General features: G+C 49.8%; 1 long non-coding RNA gene across 1 annotated transcript; it reads left to right on the forward strand.

Annotated features, from left to right (window-relative positions):
* The first annotated feature begins 635 nt into the window (after positions 1–635).
* On the forward strand, positions 636–16,985 carry LOC138102828 (uncharacterized). The gene is made up of 3 exons (XR_011147567.1): positions 636–2,231; positions 13,731–13,808; positions 14,730–16,985. It is a non-coding gene; the product is annotated as an uncharacterized lncRNA (long non-coding RNA).
* The last annotated feature ends 1,134 nt before the right edge of the window (positions 16,986–18,119 follow it).

Consider the following 18,119-nt stretch of genomic DNA (forward strand, 5'->3'; position numbering starts at 1 on the left):
TTTTAATTTGACCCCAAGGAATCTTTTTGTGTTGGCTTTGGAGAAAGTGTGGGGTATGCCCAGCCACTGCCCTGGAGGGACGTCTGCTGAGATAAGGAGATTGAGCAATCTCCCAGCAGGACTCCCTGGAAAGGCAACCACTTTGGCCATGGCGAGGAAAGGCAGGCCCACAATCCTTTGGGAGACACTATGCAGATCTTTCTGTAACCCATTGATCTGTTCCCATCCCAGATCCTCTGTAATCCATTGGTCCCTTACTGATCCCCTGTATCCCTATAAAAACAAGCTCCCTGGGGCCCCTCCCAGAGAGGGTTCTCGTCCCTGGCTCCCCTCTTCGCCAGAGGGGACCCATAATAAAGCTACTTCCTGTGTGGAACCAGCCACAACGAGCCTTCTCGTCTCTCTCTCTGGTCTGGCTTGGCCTGGAGGCTGCCCTGCAGAGCTGAGCTGGAATCATGAGCTGATAATCACTAAAGAGCTGACAGCTTGTCCCGGGTTGGGTTTGTAACCAGGCGGAAACACCAATTTAGTGTAGTGGTTTGGGCTAAAATACTCATTACTGTTTATCTTCTGTGAGATAAGAATTAGGAGAAATGCAAAGCAGGCACCAACTTGAATGAATATAAAGAAGTTTATTAACAGACCTAAAAGAAGAAAAGAAAAAAAATTATACCACCTTTAGAACTCTCCTCCTCCCCCCACCTTCCTCCCTTCTCCCACTGACAATGTAAGGACAACCCTTAAGATGTTCAGTCTGTTTACCACTTCCATAATAACCTTGTTCAGTCCATTTAGAAAGAGAAGTCTCTTTTTGCTCATGCTATGAAAACAGTATCACACCGAGACAGCCACCCACTTCCAAATATTGTTCAGTCCATTCAGGAAGAGGAGTCTCTCTGCTCGCGATGTGAGTCCCTTCCCCCGACTTGCAGCTTTTCCCGCAACTGCTTTCGAGGGTCCACTCTTGAAGTTTATTGGGGTACAATTTTAAGGCTGAGCTGTTCAGAAACAAAAAAAACAGAGGCCCTTCTCCTTCCCTGGGAGCAAAGGGTCATCTTCATCTTTAAGACTATCTCTGGAGGCATCTCTAGGAATTGAGGTTTTTCTCCTTTCCTCTTTGGAGCAAAAGTCCTCATCTGGTTCATCTGGTTCATCTCTCTCTGTCCAAACTTCTCATGAAATTACAGCTGCGGCAGCATCTGCCTATTGCTTATGACTTGAACACTCCACCCCCCATATCTTCATGAAATTACAACGGGATACTCTGATATATCATAGCTTCACAACAGACTTTCAGCTTTAAGCATCTCCTCTCTCTCTTCCCTCAGGTTTTCAGCTCTTCACAGCAATAAAAGGGTTAATCTCACCTCGGCCTTGCAGCTGGAATGTGGCTTATCGCTGCTGGTCACCTGACCTCTGCCGGAGAGAGGTGCCGCTTTGCTGAATCTCGGCCGTAGTGGAGAGGGGGGGGGTTCCGAGCCTCTCCGGCTGCCCACGGCAAGGCAGTGGGGGGGGGTTCCATGGCTGGAACAGGCCCAAGGCTCCAGGCTGGCTGTGGCCCGGCCCGGCCTGGCCCAAGCAGGGCCTGGCCAGGCCTGCTGGCTCCCGCACGGGGCCTGCAGCCACCTGTCCCAGCGCCGGATACGAGAGAGAGCTTGGGGGGGGGGAGTTTGTCTATTCTTAAGTGTTTATCACAGAGGCGGTCACAACTTTAAGTGGCTTAAAGAATTGTCCATATTCAAACTGGCCAGCTGATAGGTTCTATTAGGTCCCAGAGGAAGCTGTAAGCACCCCTTAGCAAGGATATCCCTTCCGGGACTATGCTTGCTAACCTATGACACAGCTTCTGCAAGGGCCCCTCTGCCAGCGGCTGAGAGGAAGACACCGGACCTCGGGAAGGCAATTCCTTTCAGGACCATCTCCCCGGACCGGTCATCTCTTCCTGGGTCAGAGCCGCTGACCCCCATCACCAGCTGTAATAACTGGCCCCTGAACAGCCTTGGACCCTGGACCCCCGGACCTGGCCTGAGCTGTGTCTTGAGCGCCAAGACAGAACCAGCCATCCGTGTGCTGCTCCTCTGAAGATAGGCCTACGTTTTAGCAGGCCTTTTGGACGGGGACAGTTCGAGACCCTCACCTCCCACCTAGGACTGAAGTCCCTGAGGATCGAACTGCCAGACCATCCCCCCAGCAGACCTTCCAGGAGCCAGCCCCACCAGAAAACGGGATTAGTAAGTTTAAATTTGGGGCTCTCCTCCTCTTGTGTGCAATTTTAAGTAATTTTGGGGAGTTTTTTTCTCTTTTTTCTGCTGAGGGAGGAACTAAGATGGGACATAGGCAAGCTAAACCCAGCCTTTCCCAATCCGAGAGAGACCTATACCCCTTTCTTCTGACCCTTCTCTTAAAATCTGACTTTAAATTCTGTAAAGGTATTCTTTCTAAGAAAAATCTTAAAACTTTCAGTAATTGGATATCTCTAAATTTCCCTGATGCTACCACAGATTCTGTTCTTTCTGATCCGTTCTGGGACAGAGTGGGGAACAAACTGTATTCCTCTCAAGCCTCGGGAAACCTCTCTGTTTCCAAATTCATTCCTTTATTACATTTACTGGTTAAAATGTGTCGTGCAAAAACCCTCCCTCAGCCAAACCCCTTCTCTGCCCTTCCCCCCTCCCACCCCCCCCCTCCACCTCCAGCAACGGCCAGCCAGAGCGCGGACTCTGCCAGCCGCCCCGACCCTGGCCCGGCTGGGGCGCTGGCCACCTCACTTCCCTTCCCCAACCCCCTGTTCCCGGCGGTCCTCCCGTGCCCGGCCCCCCCCCGCTCCCCCCCTCGGTTCCACTGCCACTCCCCAGGCAGCGCACGCGGCACCCATCCCAGACCCATCCCCCCTCCCCGGGATGGATGCCTCTGAGCCCCCCCCAGCCCAATCTCCCTGTGCCCCTGGTATCCCGCAACCCTCCCCGCACGACACCACCACACCCCCTCTCGCACCGGCCCGCGGTGCCTCGGAACCCCCCCACCCCACCGCGTCCCACCCCCCCGCGTCCCAACCTCCTGCCGCATCCCTGCCACACGCGGCCCTGCCCCCCCCCCCCCACCCCAGCGCAGGGGCCCCATCCCAGCAAGTCACCCCGCCGCCGCTGCCCCTCCCTGCACCCACGCAGCAGGCATTGTACAACACGGGACCGGTCCCGCAGAGCCCCGCGCACGCACTGTGGGGCACGGAACAAGCATCACGACCCCCGCCAGCATCTGCCCCTCTCGCCGCTGGCGGGACCCAGCTATCCGCGGCACCGCCTCAGGCTATCGCCCATAGAATGGAATCTCCCTCCCCCCTTCCCCCACCGCAAATGGCCCTGACACCCTGGCAGGCGCCGGAACACCCACTCCCACCCCCCCAAGATGCATCTTGCACAATCCCTGCTGATGCTTCCCCTCTCCCTGCACCCCCCCTCCCCCTACCACGGGTTCTTGTGCAATCCCCTTCCCCCCCGCTGCTGCGCTAGAGCCTACTGCTCCCCCCCCCCCCCTTACAGCCCATCCCGACTCCACAGGGAATTGCGAAACCGGCACTACCTGCAACCCGACCTTCCCCCAAATGACCTGCTGCTGTATAACCTCTCCACCCCCATGCTGCCACAACAGACACCATTCCCATCCCTCAAACCATCCCCGACCCCCTGCCATTCCCGCCCTGGATAAAGGAAAGTAGGCATTTCAAAAACGCCACACTACACCCCCTGTATCCCAGCCCTGCCCTGCCACAGCTTATCCCTCCTGTTCAGATGACAGTAGCAGCAGCTCTGACTCTGAATCAGAGGACCGATGGGCACAGACATGCAGGGAAGCGAACCGGGAGGGGGATCGGGAGTTGGCTCAGAAAATTTCAGCCTTTTCAGTCATTATAGGGAAAGGGAGGAGGGGTGGTCCAACTACAAAAACATGGGAACCTATTCCATACAAAGAAGTCAAAGAGCTTTGCAAGGCAGCAAAAGAACATGGGAGAGGGTCACATTTCTTTAGAAACTTATTGGAAGCCACTTTCTCTGCCTATACATTAGTACCACATGATATTAAAAACATTATTAATTGCATCCTTTCCCCTGCTGAATATATGTTATGGGAAAGGCATTGGAAGAGAGATTTAAAAACATTGTCTGATACTTATGCTAAAGATGCAAATCAGACAGATTGGAAAATAGAACAACTGGCTGGAGAAGGTGACCTCCCAAAACCCCTAGATCAAGCTACAACCTTACCTGAAGTAGCATTACAAGACATAGCTATTGCAGCTAAAACATCGCTGCTCCTTACTCCTGATGATTCTGTTCCTACACAATATTTCTCTAACATCAAACAGCAAATGAAAGCTTCATTCAGTTTGTTGATCATTTAAAAGCTAGCTTAGAGAAACAAATAGAGAGCCCGGAGGGACGAAAAGAACTGTTGGGTTAACTTGCCATGGTAAATGCTAACGAACAATGTAAGAATATCTTGAGGGCCCTACCCATGGACACAGAACCCACAATAGAACAAATGATAGAGAGCTGTACTAGACACACATCCACAGAGAACACAATGACCCAAGCAGTTGTAAAGGGCATCACAGAGGGAGTTTCTGGTGCATTTGCTGCAGCAGTCTCTAAGGAGAATGCCCGCTGTTTCTATTGTGGCGAACTTGGACACTTTATAAAGGACTGCCCACAAAGGTCACCCACCCAGAACCATCGTGCCGCCTACCAAAGGCACCAGAGACAGCAACAGCACCAGCAGCGTCCAAAAAACTTCTATCGGAGCGCGGTGTCGAGGCCCCGTGCCTAGACAACAAATCAAAGGCCATACTACCCTGCCCCAGCTGTGAACTCCACATCGGACCACTGAGAGCAGACAACTGGACCTCACCCGGCACCATCATCCCAGGCAATGCCAGAACACATGAGAAGGACCCAACACACGGAGCGCTACCGATGGGAACCAGGCGCCGGCTGATAACATCACTGCCATTTAACTTTGTTGACAAGGGTTTTTATCATATTCCCACAGGAAGGTATGGACCACAGAACAGCCCATTGGAAATTCTTATCCTAAGCGATACCATCCATGGTCCAGAACAAATCTTTGTATTACCAGAGATACAAACAGTGCACCCTGGACAAGAGATTCTTGTCCAGCTTTGCTGCACGGACACACCTTTCTTTCTCCCACAGGGAACACCGATTGCTCAAGCTTTTCTACTTCCACAGAACCGCCCAGAACAGATTCCTCTCAATCCAACAGCAATGTGGACAGAGATTGTGGGCTCAAACAAACCGACCATTGAGTGCAGCTTGTTCTGTAAAGGAGAGAGGCTCTACTGCCCAGGGATGCTGGACACCGGAGCAGATGTGACCCTCATCGCCCACTCCGAGTGGCCAGGGAATTGGGAACTGGAGCCAGTGGCAGGTATGATCTCCGGGATTGGTGGAGTTGCAGTATCCATGAGAAGCAAATGAAATGTTGTCATTGAAGGACCTGAGGGCAAGATAGCGACCACCCGACCATTCGTGGTAAGAGCCCCCATCACCCTATGGGGCAGACACCTTCTATCTCAGTGGGGTGCCACTCTTACCATTCCCAGCCAGGATTTCTGACTGGGGCCACCGAGGAACGGGCGCTACCATCTACTCCCCCGCTCACCTGGAAGACCGACAACCCAAAGTGGACAAGGCAGTGGCCCCTTGAAAAAGAAAAACTCAGCGCTCTGGAAGCCCTGGTGGAAGAGCAACTCGCCAAAGGTCATATCACCGAAACCACCAGCCCTTGGAATTCCCCTGCCTTTGTACTGAAAAAGCCCGGCAAAGACAAATGGAGACTACTCCATGACCTACGAAAGATCAATGAGGTCATTGAAGACATGGGCCCCCTCCAACCCGGCCTGCCATCACCATCGATGCTGCCTCGAGACTGGATGCTAGCCATCATAGACATTAAAGACTGTTTCTTTAACATCCCGCTCCATCCCCAGGACGCACCACGGTTCACCTTCTCCATCCCCTCTCTTAATGAACAAGCCCCACTCAGAAGATACCATTGGCTCGTCCTCCCACAAGGCATGAAGAACAGCCCGACCATCTGCCAGTGGTACGTCGCCCACATTCTGTCCCCCATCAGGAGCCTGTTCCCAGAAGCAATCATTTACCACTATATGGATGACATACTAATCTGTGCATCAGAAAAAACTTACTTGGACAGAACTCTTAAAAAGACAATTGAAGCCATAGAAGAAGCAGGGTTCAAGATTCGGGAGGACAAAGTGAAGCACTCCAGCCCATGGACTTACCTTGGCCTCCAGATCCGTGAGAGAACCCTTGTACCCCAGCAACTAGCCATCAAAGAGGACCCCAAAACCCTAAGAGACTTACACAGCCTATGCGGATCCATAAATTGGATACGCCCCCTACTGGGAGTCACAACAGACGACCTCACTCCCCTCTTCAACCTCCTCTGTGGCAGTGGAGACTTGGACTCTCCATGCGCCCTCACACCTGAAGCCTGAGATACCATCACCAAAGTCCAGGAAGCCCTGTCTTCACGCCAAGCCCATCGCGTTGAACCCAACCTGCCTCTCCAATTTGCAGTTTTGGGTAAGGCTCCCTGTTTACATGGACTGATCTTCCAATGGGACCCTCAACTCAGAGACCCTTTGCTGATACTTGAATGGGTCTTCACAAGCCATCAACCTACAAAGACATTAACCACCTTCCAAGAAGTAATGGCACATTTAATAAAAAAAGCCAGAACTCGTCTCCGCTCTCTTGCAGGGTGTGAGTTCACATGCATATACTTGCCATTGACCACTGGAGATCTGAAGCAGTTGCTCCAGACCAATGAGAGCCTCCAGTTCGCCCTAGATAGCTACACAGGCCAAATTTCCATTCACATGCCAAAACATAGACTTTTCTACCATGATGCAGCTTTTAAATTGATTCCAAAATTAATCCAAAGTAGAAAACCTCTTAAAGCTCTGACCATCTTTACCGATGGATGTGGCTTGTCCCATCGGTCTGTCATGACCTGGAGGCATCCCAATACCCAAAAATGGGAATCTGATATCCAAATAGTAGAGGGATCTCCACAGATTGCTGAGTTAGCAGCTGTTGTCAGAGCCTTTGAGAAGTTTAAAGGCGAACCTTTTAATTTGGTCCCAGATTCAGCTTATGTCGCTGGCATAGCTATGAGGGCCGAACATGCTTTTCTCAAAGAGGTCTCAAATCAAAAATTATACCAATTGGTTTCCACATTAATTCATTTAATCTCCCACAGAAAACAGCCTTACTACATTATGCATGTGAGGTCACACACTGACCTCCCTGGTCCCATTGCCGAAGGGAACAGGAGAGCAGATGCACTGGCCATGCCAGCAGAGACTGCAAACATCCCTGACATCTTTGCCCAGGCGAAGTTGTCACATGCATTTTTTCACCAAAACATTCCTGCCCTTGTCAGAATGTTCAAGCTTTCAAAAGATCAAGCAAAAGCTATCATCGCAAAATGCCTGAACTGCCAGAACTACCAAATACCACCTATGGGTACCGGAGTCAACCCCTGCAGTCTGAACAGCTGCCAATTGTGGCAAACTGATGTAACCCACTTCCCATCCTTTGGGAGATCCAAATATGTGCACGTATCAGTTGACACATTTTCTGGGGCAGTGTTTGCGTCAGCCCATGCAGGAGAAAATGCCGTCCACGTCATCAAGCATTTTCTCCTTGCCTTTGCCACCCTGGGAGTCCCTGAAGAAAACAAAACAGATAATGGGCCTGCCTACACCTCCCGTAAGTTAAAAGATTTCTTCAACCAATGGGGAATAAAACACAAGACAGGCATACCTAGCAATCCCACAGGACAATCCATAGTAGAAAGGACCCACCAAACCCTCAAAAGAGTCCTCAACCAGCAACGGAGAGAAACAGAAATCTTGTCTCCTGTTGAAAGACTCTGTAAGGGTCTCTATGTCATTAACTTCCTAAATGGTACCTCATCAGTGCCTGACCCCCCAGTACTCCGCCACTTCTCAAACTCAACCCATGCTAAGCTCACGGAGAAGCCACCAGTGCTGATAACGGACCCTGAATCATACCAGGTCTCTGGGCCTTTCCAATTGATTACCTGGGGGAGAGGCTACACCTGTGTCCAGCTACCATCTGGCCCGAAGTGGTTCCCAGGAAAAAGTATAAAACCATACTTAGGCCCTACAAACACTGCTACCACAAACACCAAGAACTCTCCTGAGTCAAATACAGGACCTCCCCAAAACCAGACCAGCTCTGCATGGAGACGAAAATGTCGCCGGATGCCCACCAACCAAGAAAAAGATCGTCCCACCACACGGCAGCAGACGAAACAGAAAGCTGAACAAGAAGATACAGCAAAAAGTCAAGCCGTAGGCCAGACACAGCCTGAAAAACTGATCCTTAGTTTATATGTTATCACCCCTTTTTTACCCCAAAATATCCCCTTCCCTCAACCCTTGTCCAACCTCCCTAAACCCCAAAACCTCCCCTCCCACCACAAAGCTAACAGATCTCGCTTCTATTCCCTCTCAGAAGCCCCATCCCTGCCCAAAGATGAAATGTATCTACATTGATGCTGTCCTCACCGCTGCCTCGATGACCTAAAAGTAGATAATGACCTTTTTGAACGATGGGGAATAACAGGATGGATTGCATCTTTGATTAAGGGAGCTTTGTGGGTATTCATTGTAATTATTACTGTGTTACTTATGTTCTCTTGCCTCCTACTTTGCTGCAGAAAGGCTGCTGGGAATGCCTTTTTAATAAATACAGAAGGGGGAGTTGTGGGGTATGCCCAGCAATCTCCCAGCAGGACTCCCTGGAAAGGCAACCACTTTGGTCACGGCGAGGAAAGGCAGGCCCACAGTCCTTTGGGAGACACTATGCAGATCTTTCTGTAACCCATTGGTCTGTTCCCATCCCAGATCCTCTGTAATCCATTGGTCCCTTACTGATCCCCTGTATCCCTATAAAAACAAGCTCCCTGGGGCCCCTCCCAGAGAGGGTTCTCGTCCCTGGCTCCCCCCTTCGCCAGAGGGGACCCATAATAAAGCTACTTCCTGTGTGGAACCAGCCACAACGAGCCTTCTCGTCTCTCTCTCTGGTCTGGCTTGGCCTGGAGGCTGCCCTGCAGAGCTGAGCTGGAATCACGAGCTGATAATCACTAAAGAGCAGACAGCTTCTGCATGGGCCCTCCTGCCAGCAGCTGAGGGAAGACACCGGACCTCGGGAAGGCGATTCCTTTCAGGACCATCTCCCCAGACCCGTCACCTCTTCCTGGGTCAAAGCTGCTGACCCCCATCACCAGCTGTAATAAGAAAGATCTCAAAATTGAAAGAAAGGGAGAACTTAGAAGGTGTTGTTCTGCATGTTCCATAGGACAAAAATATCTAAAATATAAAGAGAATAAGAAAAAGATGGAGAATTTAGTTGCTCCTTTTGAGTCATAAGAAGAGGGAGGACAGGGAAGGCATTGGAAATCCCCAGTAAATACTGTGCAGGAAACTGTGCCTTTGAATCCCCCTTCTTCTCCGGAACTTGAAAGAGGAAGAACTCGCACTATAGAACCAAAAGCAGAAAGGAAGTTGTGGTATCATCACCCTTCAGCATTCCCCCCCTTCGGACCTGTTCGCAATAGGTGGGAGGCAAATCAGCAACTTTTTGGGAGATGGTCATTCAGGCACCATTACAGGAGGCAGCAGGACCTATAGGTCCCATGAAAATCAAGGTACACCTCTCATTAGCTAATTTAGAAACATGGAAATCTGTAGCTAGACAATACTGGGATAATCCATCAGGAATAACCAAAAGATTCAGGGCATTTGTTAAACCCCTGGACTCAGACTGGGAGGATATAGATCTAATGCTAGACGCTCTAACAGACACAGAGAAAGAGCTAGTATTTAAAACTGCATGAAATTGTGGAAAACCTAGGCTACGGGCAAGAGAAAATATAGAAGAGGCATGTCCTCTCACAAAACTTCCTTGGGACTATAATAATTCTAGTCACTATCAACTCCTGCAGAGGTATCAGGAATGGGTTCATTTTGGGCTGGAAAATGATATCCCTAAGGCTGTAAATTGGAATGCACTATATGAAGTAAAACAAGGGCCTCTTGAAACCCCAAGTGAATTTTTTGGACCGATTGCAGGAAATGTGCAAATATAGTACTCTAGACCCATCAGATGATTATGGCAAAAACCAACTCATTTCCCTTTTGCTGGGCCAATCCTCTAATGATACTAGACAGAAACTACAAAAATTAAAAACAGAAGACCAAAGGAGTATAAAAAAACTGCAAGAAGAAGCATGGTGAGTTTATAGAAATCGTAATCGAGTACAGCATAAGCAGCTGGAGAAAATAATCACTAATACTACTGTTGCAGTGATGCCATGAAGATTTTTTGCCTTTTCTTTTGTGTCGGTTTGGCCAAATTTAGAAATATATCCTCTGAGAGAAGGCAGGTTACAAACCACCCCTCTCCCCACCAGGTTTGGGAAAAAAACCTTTTTCCTCAAAGGAAAGTGAAAGAGATAAAAACTATTTATTTAACAAATACACAGGAAAAAAAATACTAATGCTGAATAACGAAACCTCTCGCTGTAGAGAGAAAACCTGGGAAAATTTCAGAGTCCTCCCGTAGTCTCTCTCTCTCCCCTCCTTGGAGCTGGGATGGGGTGGTGGGCCCACCTCCAGGGCCAAGGCCTCAGTGGAAATTCCTCAAGATGTATTCTGATGTCGAAACAGTACAGCAGAGAAAAAAAATAGGGAAAAAATGAAGTCCCAGGAAAACAAAAGTTCAACTCTGTCTCTCTCTCTGGAGAAAAAGAAAGCCGAAAACTGGCTGGAAAGCAAGCAAGCTGGGTGTTTCCCTTCACTCTCGCTCTCCTGTCGCAGTTGAACGCAGAGAGCTGTCTCTATCTCTGTGTGACCTTGAACAAGCTGCAAACTGCTTTGAAGTTTTGCTCAGTTTTTCCTCCCCCCTCTCAGGCTCAGTTTAAAGGCATAGAAAGGCACAAAATTAATTTCTGAGCATAGAACAGTGATATGGGATATACATCATAAAGTCACCCCAAGACATCTTTTATACCCCTGTTATACTTTTTTATAACTTCTGTATTCTTAGGGCTTTTTTGTAGGAACCCAGAGTGCCGAGAATATTTCTCTGCCTGTTTTGAAGGGTTTTTACCCCCCTGAACAACATTGTTTTAACCTCCAACCTTGGAAAAAACTGCCTACGATCAGACAAGAACTAGAAAACACAGTGCTGTGAATTAGGTGATAGACTACTATGTAAGATTGTCACAGGGTGAAAAATTTAGAGGTTTTGGACTTCTCTTTGTAATAAATAGATAAGAGTAAAAAATATCAAAATGGAGGATTGTTGTTGTTCTCCAAACCTTCTTCTTCTTCTTCTTCTACTACTCCATATTCTGCAGTAAAAGTAATTTGGGATGATTGGACAAAGAATTCCGCAGTTCCTGGCCGTGTTACTGAATAATTGGTAGGAAAGTGAAAATAATATACGCTTCTAGTAACCATTGGTTAAATTATCTTTAAAAGGCTGTGTAAATCTTGATAAACACACACTTCTCTCCTTCTTTCGCTGATAAACACACACTTCTCTCCTTCTTTCGCTGTTCTATGTTATGCCTGGGTCATGCTAGTGACTGTTTCTCTGATAAGACTTAATAAATAACTATCTGGCAGCAGTGAAACTCCAGGAAAGTCTCTGTTTGTTTCTTGAACTCCTTGCAAGGACTTTTAAAACTCCCTCTCCCATCAGGAGAGATTTGATTTATGGCACGGTTCAGTGTCACTTTTTGCCTACATTCTTGGACTTGTTTGTTCAGCTAGAAGACTAAACATTTTAGAAGCTTCGTAGGTAGAGGATAGTGTGACCCAGACCCCAAGGTCCTCTCCAGAACACATTCTGTAAACTAAGATAGGACCATCCAGGAAAAGGTTCCTTGGGGAGGGGGGCTCATTGAAGCCTCTCACTGGGGAATTTTTGATAGATATGCTAATTAGTAAGATCTGTTATACCAGATCTTTTGGGGGTGTGCATTGCGGTGTGCATTTCGGTGCATTCGACCTGGTCGTAGTGTACCTAAGGATCCTTAAAATAAATACCAAGGTAAAATCCCTTTTTCCCTTCTAACCATGTTTGACTCTTGATTTTAAAACCAGGAAAAGGCATCAGTTGCTGGCGACCACGAAGGGACCCTAAAGACCTTGAAACTCGCAGTCTTGGGTTGGAACACATTTTGCTTTGTCCCTCTGTAGCGGTTTCAGTTTGTAACCGGGCGGAAACACCAATTTAGTGAAGCGGTTTGGTCCAAAATACTCATTATTATTTACCTTCTGTGAGATAAGAATTAGGAGAAAAGCAAAGCAGGCACAAAACTTAAAAGAATATAAAGAAGTTTATTAACAGACCTAAAAGAAGGAAAAAAAAATAAAATCATACCACACCTTCAGAACACTTCTTCTCCTCCCCCCCACCTTCCTCCCTTCTCCCACTGACAATGCAAAAAGACAACCCTTGAGATGTTCAGTCTATTTACCACTTCAATAATAACCTTGTTCAGTTCACTTAGGGAGAGGACTCTCTTGCTCATACTATGGAGACATTATCACGAGACAGCTGCCCTGGTTGGTTCTCTGCTCGCATCATGTGGGAGTCCCTTCCCATGACTTGCAGCTTTTCCCACAACTGCTTTCGAGGGTCCAATCTTGAGCTACTGGGGTACAATTTTAAGGTTGAGCCATTCAGAAACAAAAGTTCTCTTCACCCCTCTCTGGGAGCATTTCCATCTCTGAGAATAGAGGCCCTCCTTTCCTCGGAGAAAAAAAAAGCATCTTCATCTCTAAGACTATCTCTGGGAGTATATCTAGGAACAGAGGCCTTCTCCTGCCAATTGGAGCAAGAGTCCTCATCGCTTCCATCTCTCCCTGTTAAAATTTCTCTTCAAATCACAGCTGCTTCAGCATTTGTTTATTCCAGCACAGGTGCTTTTGCTCACAAGTACAGTTTGAACGCTCCACCCCCCATGCCTTCATGAAATTACAACGGGTACTCTGATATATCATAGCTTCACAACAGACTTTCAGCTTTAAGCATCTCCTCTTTCTCTTCCCTCAGGTTTTCAGCTCTTCACAGCACTAAAAGGGTTAATCTCACCCAGGCCTTACAGCTGAAATTTCGCTTATCGCTGTTGGTCACATGACCTCTGCCGGACAGCAGGGCAGCTTCAGCTGAATTCTTCGGCCGCACTGGAGAAGCCGTCTGCATGTAGCAGGGCTGGGGGGGGGGGGGGGGGGGGGGCGCGGGTAGAACAGGGCCGCACGGCTCCAGGATGGCTGTGGCCCGGCCTGGCCTGGCCCGAGCAGGGCCTGGGCGGGGCCCGCTGGGCCCCATACGGGCCCTGCAGCTACATGTCCCAGCATTGGAAACAAGACAGAGCTCCCGGGGGTTTGTCCATTCTTAAATGTGGACCACAGAGGTAGTCAAAATTTTAAGTGGCTTAAAAAATTGTCCATATTCAAACTAGCCAGCTGATAGGTTCTGTCAGGTCATAGAGGAGCTGTAAGCACCCCTTTGCAAGAACATCACTTCCGGGACTATGCTAGCTAACCCATGACACCCTCTCTCTCTTCCGGCAAATTACAGAGGGGCCGGAGCGACGATGCAGGACTGTGACCAGGACTTTAGGACCCAGCACAGAAAGGCAGAAGCACAGAAAGGAAGGTGAGTTAAAAGGGGACCAATATTATTGATATTGTGCTAGCACTAGGGAAGGAGATCTCCGAGGGAGGTGGAAAGGTTGGGGGCAGAGAAGCCCATGAAAGGGGAAAGCTTAAACCTTTCCCCTGCAAACTGTGGAAAGGAGGGGACGCCCTCCATGGAGTCTACAAGAGCCAAGAGGCTGCAGGAGTGGTGTTACAGTGAGGATACTGTAACACGCCTATATCAAACCAGGAGTCCCGTGGAAAAGAAATATATATACAGACGGATTCTTGCTAGATGTTTCAGAGATGTTTATTTCCCCAGCCGCATGGCCGGGCTCTGCCGAGGAACTGCTACTGTCAGGACCCGAGGTCCTTTTGCCCGCGCAGGAAACACAAACCAACCAATGGGGAACGAGGCTGACCAGGGGCAGGGAAACCCCGTGCCTCCCTCAGGGCTTCCAGGGCTACATGGCGGGGGAGGGACCCCAACATCTCACCCGTTTTATTTTAATAAAAGGAGAATGAAGACAACTGGATAAACATAACAAGAACAGTTTCAAAACAAAACAAGCCACCCTCCTCAGTCTTTAAATGTCCAAACAGATTCTCTGGAACATCCTACGGCTGACAGAAGGGAGACAGAACTCTCTGGACATGCCTGTGGGGAAACTGAGGCAGGAGAGGGTTCAATCTCTTCCCTCCCCCTTTTCATCCCCCACTTGGCATTGGAAAGGGATTTTTGGGGAAACAATTGGCAAAGGCAGGGTTTTGTATAAGGAAGCCATGGATGAAAAAACGGATTGGGAATACGCTGGGGGTAATAAGACATAGGGTAAAAGGGAAAGGTGGGATTAGGAAAGGGAGACTGCAGGGGGGGGTTTACAATGGAGATATTGTCTAACATGACTACGATTTTTTGCATATATACTGCCTTTTACAGGAACACCATCAGGCCCAGTGACCTGCGATGCTTGTAACCCTTTTCTACCTTGTATGATTTTGAATTCCACCACCTCTCCATCTCCCAAGCTTGGGATGCATTTTTCAGGGTTATTCTTTTTAATAGCAGTTCTATGCACGAATATGTCTTGCTGGTTATCACATCTTGTTATAAAACCATAATTTTGTTTAACATTATGCCATTTCACTATCCCTAAGATCTTAGCTACTATGGTCTTTTCCTTTTTCCGAGTGGCTGCTGTTTTCTGTCTCGCTGTGTCTTTGCTCTCTCTTTCGGTCTCTTCCGTGTTGGAATTGTCGGCGCTGCTGGTTCCTGCGCGCTTTTCCCAGGGTCGCGTTTGGGGCAGGGCGGGCTGGGCCGGGCCGCACCGCTCCGTTCTCTGTGCGTCGCCTCCTCTGCTCTCAGCTGCGTTGCCACTGCCAGGGGCTGTGCCCACATCTCGGCTGGGCCCCCGAGCCCCCCCATGCCCTGCTCCAGCGCGCGTTCCGGCTGGGCACGGCTCCACTCCAGTGCCGCCAACCACCGCCTACGCGCCGCCCCTCTCCTTCGGGCGCTCACGGGGCTCGCTCCACCACACGCTGCGTGGGGCCGGGCGGGCACTGCTGGGTCACACCGCTCCTGCCGCACCTCGCTCTGCCACCGACACTGAGGCTCGCGTGGCTCCGCCCGCGCGCGGGAGCTGTCTCGCTGCTGCTCGCAGAGCGCTCGGTGCATGTGGCTGGGGTCGCACGGTCACTGAGCCACGCTTCCCTTCACCAGGACACAGCTGACATTGCTCAACAGTCTCAGTAATTAAATAATATTCACAAAAATATTCTTCCATCGGCATATATTTTGACTCAAAAATTAACTGTGTCCAAACGGTGTTCTAAAAGCCCATGGTAAGAATTAAATCCCAAGAAACATAGAAAAAGTTCTTAAACAACCATGCCAGGAAGTGTTTCAGTTCTTTCTGAGCTTGAATCAAGCTAAAATTTACAAATCGTTGTTCAAGAATCATTTTAAGTTTAAGTTTAAATGTCCATATGCGGCTCTGAAAGCCAAGAGTCTTCCCACGGTTCCTCCATAGTTTAGATATGGAATAGCAAAACAAAACCAAGAAGAGGAATCCAAAGTTTCCAGGGTTTACTCACACAAATCAGTCGCTTAGGTATCGGGGATCGTTCTGCTCACAATTCTCCCACCATTATGTTACAGTGGGGATTACTGTATCACGCCTATATCAAACCAGGAGTCCCGTGGAAAAGAAACATATACATGGATGGATTCTTGATAGATGTTTCAGAGATGTTTATTTCCCCAGCCGCATGGCTGGGCTCTGCCGAGGAACTGCTACTGTCAGGACCCGAGGTCCTTTTGCCCGCGCAGGAAACACAAACCAACCAATGGGGAACGAGGCTGACCAGGGGCAGGGAAACCCCGTGCCTCCCTCAGGGCTCCCAGGGCTACATGGCGGGGGAGGGACCCCGACAGAGTGGCTCAGAAGCTTGAGAAGTTGGCTGGTTGGTTGGTTGGTTCGTTGCTGGGGACATCGGGAGGCTGTGGGTTTGAATGCTGTTGAGACTAGATTTTCGTGGCTGCACATTTACTGTTTGCTAAAACTAGTTGCTTTTTAGTGCTGTTTTAAAGTGTTTGTGTAGTAAGCTAGATAAACTGCCTGGGAAGTCGGAATTCTGAGGCCAGATTGCAGGCTGAGTTCCGGAGTAAAAGCTTTCCTCTGGCAGAGTTTTTCTGTCTGTGAGCAAACATGGGTGGTGTTTTTTCAGATGAAAATGAGAAAATCCCTCCTAACAGCCCATTAGAGTTGATAATAAAACACTGGAAATGGCTGACAGGGAGAAAAACTACTTTGGACACCCGAGAATTGATCAGACTGTCCACACGAGTTTGGCCAACTTTAAAATTAAGTCAAGGAAGTTGGCCTCTCTTTGGTAGCTTGGAAAATGATATCATTATTGACCTGATGGTAGAAGTGAGATCATTACGTAGGTTTGATGAACTAAGATATGCAGAACTTTTTACTATGTATCTGAACAGGGAAGAAGCATATGTAGTAGAGAGATGTAATATGGAAATTACTTTAAGAAAGAGGAGGGGAGGGAAAAAGCTGCAGCAAGCTAGCTCACATACGAATATGGACAGAGAAATCGAGATGACAGATCTAGATATGGTGGCACCAGCTTTGCGCGATGGGGGGGTCTCCCCCCCCATTCAACCACCAGGGCAGCCCGCACAGGTGGGGGTGGGGGCGGGGGTGGAGGGGCGGTGGCTCCGCCGGCAGCACTGCTGCCTCCAAAGCCGCTGCCACCGCCGCCTCTGCCACAGTCCGAGCAGGGGCGGGGGAGGGAGTGAGCAGCCAACTCCAAGCCAGAGGAGCGGCGTGGAGCCTCCCCCCCGCCAGTCTCGTCAGGGGCGAAGGGCAGGCATGGAGGCGGGAGAGAGGCAGGCATGCCACCACCCCCTGACCGCCCCAGAGGCGGAGAAGGGGCGGTCTGGCTGCCGCCCCCTGACTTTTCCAGAGGCGGGCACAGGGGAGGGGAAGGGGCGGGCTGGCCGCCTCTCCCCAAGCTTCCCGAACACGGAAGTGAAGGCAGAAATGGGCACGGGCGGTTCCGAGTACCTACCTCAGTGCAGCGAACTGCAAGTTTCCGAACTAGAGACAGGAGGAGCCGGTCGCTCTCCCCACCCTGTGGAGCAGTCAACGTTCAAGCTGAGGGCAGACGGGATGGCCCTGACCCAGGCGGCTCTTGCGGAGCGAGGGACGGAAGAAGCTGCTTGCAGCCCCTGCTTCCTGTCATGGTTTAGCATAGTTTGGGTTTTTAGTAAAAAGGGCTTCAGCCATGGAAGTGATTCTCTTGCAAAGAGGTGCTTACAGCTTCCTCTATGACCCGACCGAACCAATCAACTGGCTAGTGTGTATATTGGCAACTTTTTAAAGCCACTTAAGAAGCTTGACACGCCTCTGTGATCCACATTTAAGAATGAAAAACCCCGGAAAGCTCTCTTGCTTCCGGCTTTTGGACAGGTAACTGGGGGGCCCGCGTGGCCCAGTGGGGCCGGGCCGGGCCTTGCTCAGCGTGGCATGGCCGGGCCGGCTGTGGTGCGGCTTGGCTGAAGATCTCAGCGGCTTCTGCTCGGTGTTCCCGGCGCAGCCCCTCAGTGCGGGCCGGCCCTCCGGCAGCCCTGCTCCATGTAGGCGGCCTGGCGGCACGGCTCAGCCAGGCTGGCTTTTTCCCCCCAGTGCGGCCAAAAATTCATCTGAGGCAGCTGCCCGGCAAAGATCATGTGACCAACAGCGAGAGGTGAATTCCAGCTGCAAGGCCCAGGTGAGATTAACCCTTTTAGTGCTATAAGATTCCTCCAGAGCAG

This window comes from Aphelocoma coerulescens (genome assembly GCF_041296385.1).
Source record: "Aphelocoma coerulescens isolate FSJ_1873_10779 chromosome W unlocalized genomic scaffold, UR_Acoe_1.0 ChrW_unloc_scaf_2, whole genome shotgun sequence".
In the NCBI taxonomy this organism is placed as follows: Eukaryota; Metazoa; Chordata; class Aves; order Passeriformes; family Corvidae; genus Aphelocoma; species Aphelocoma coerulescens.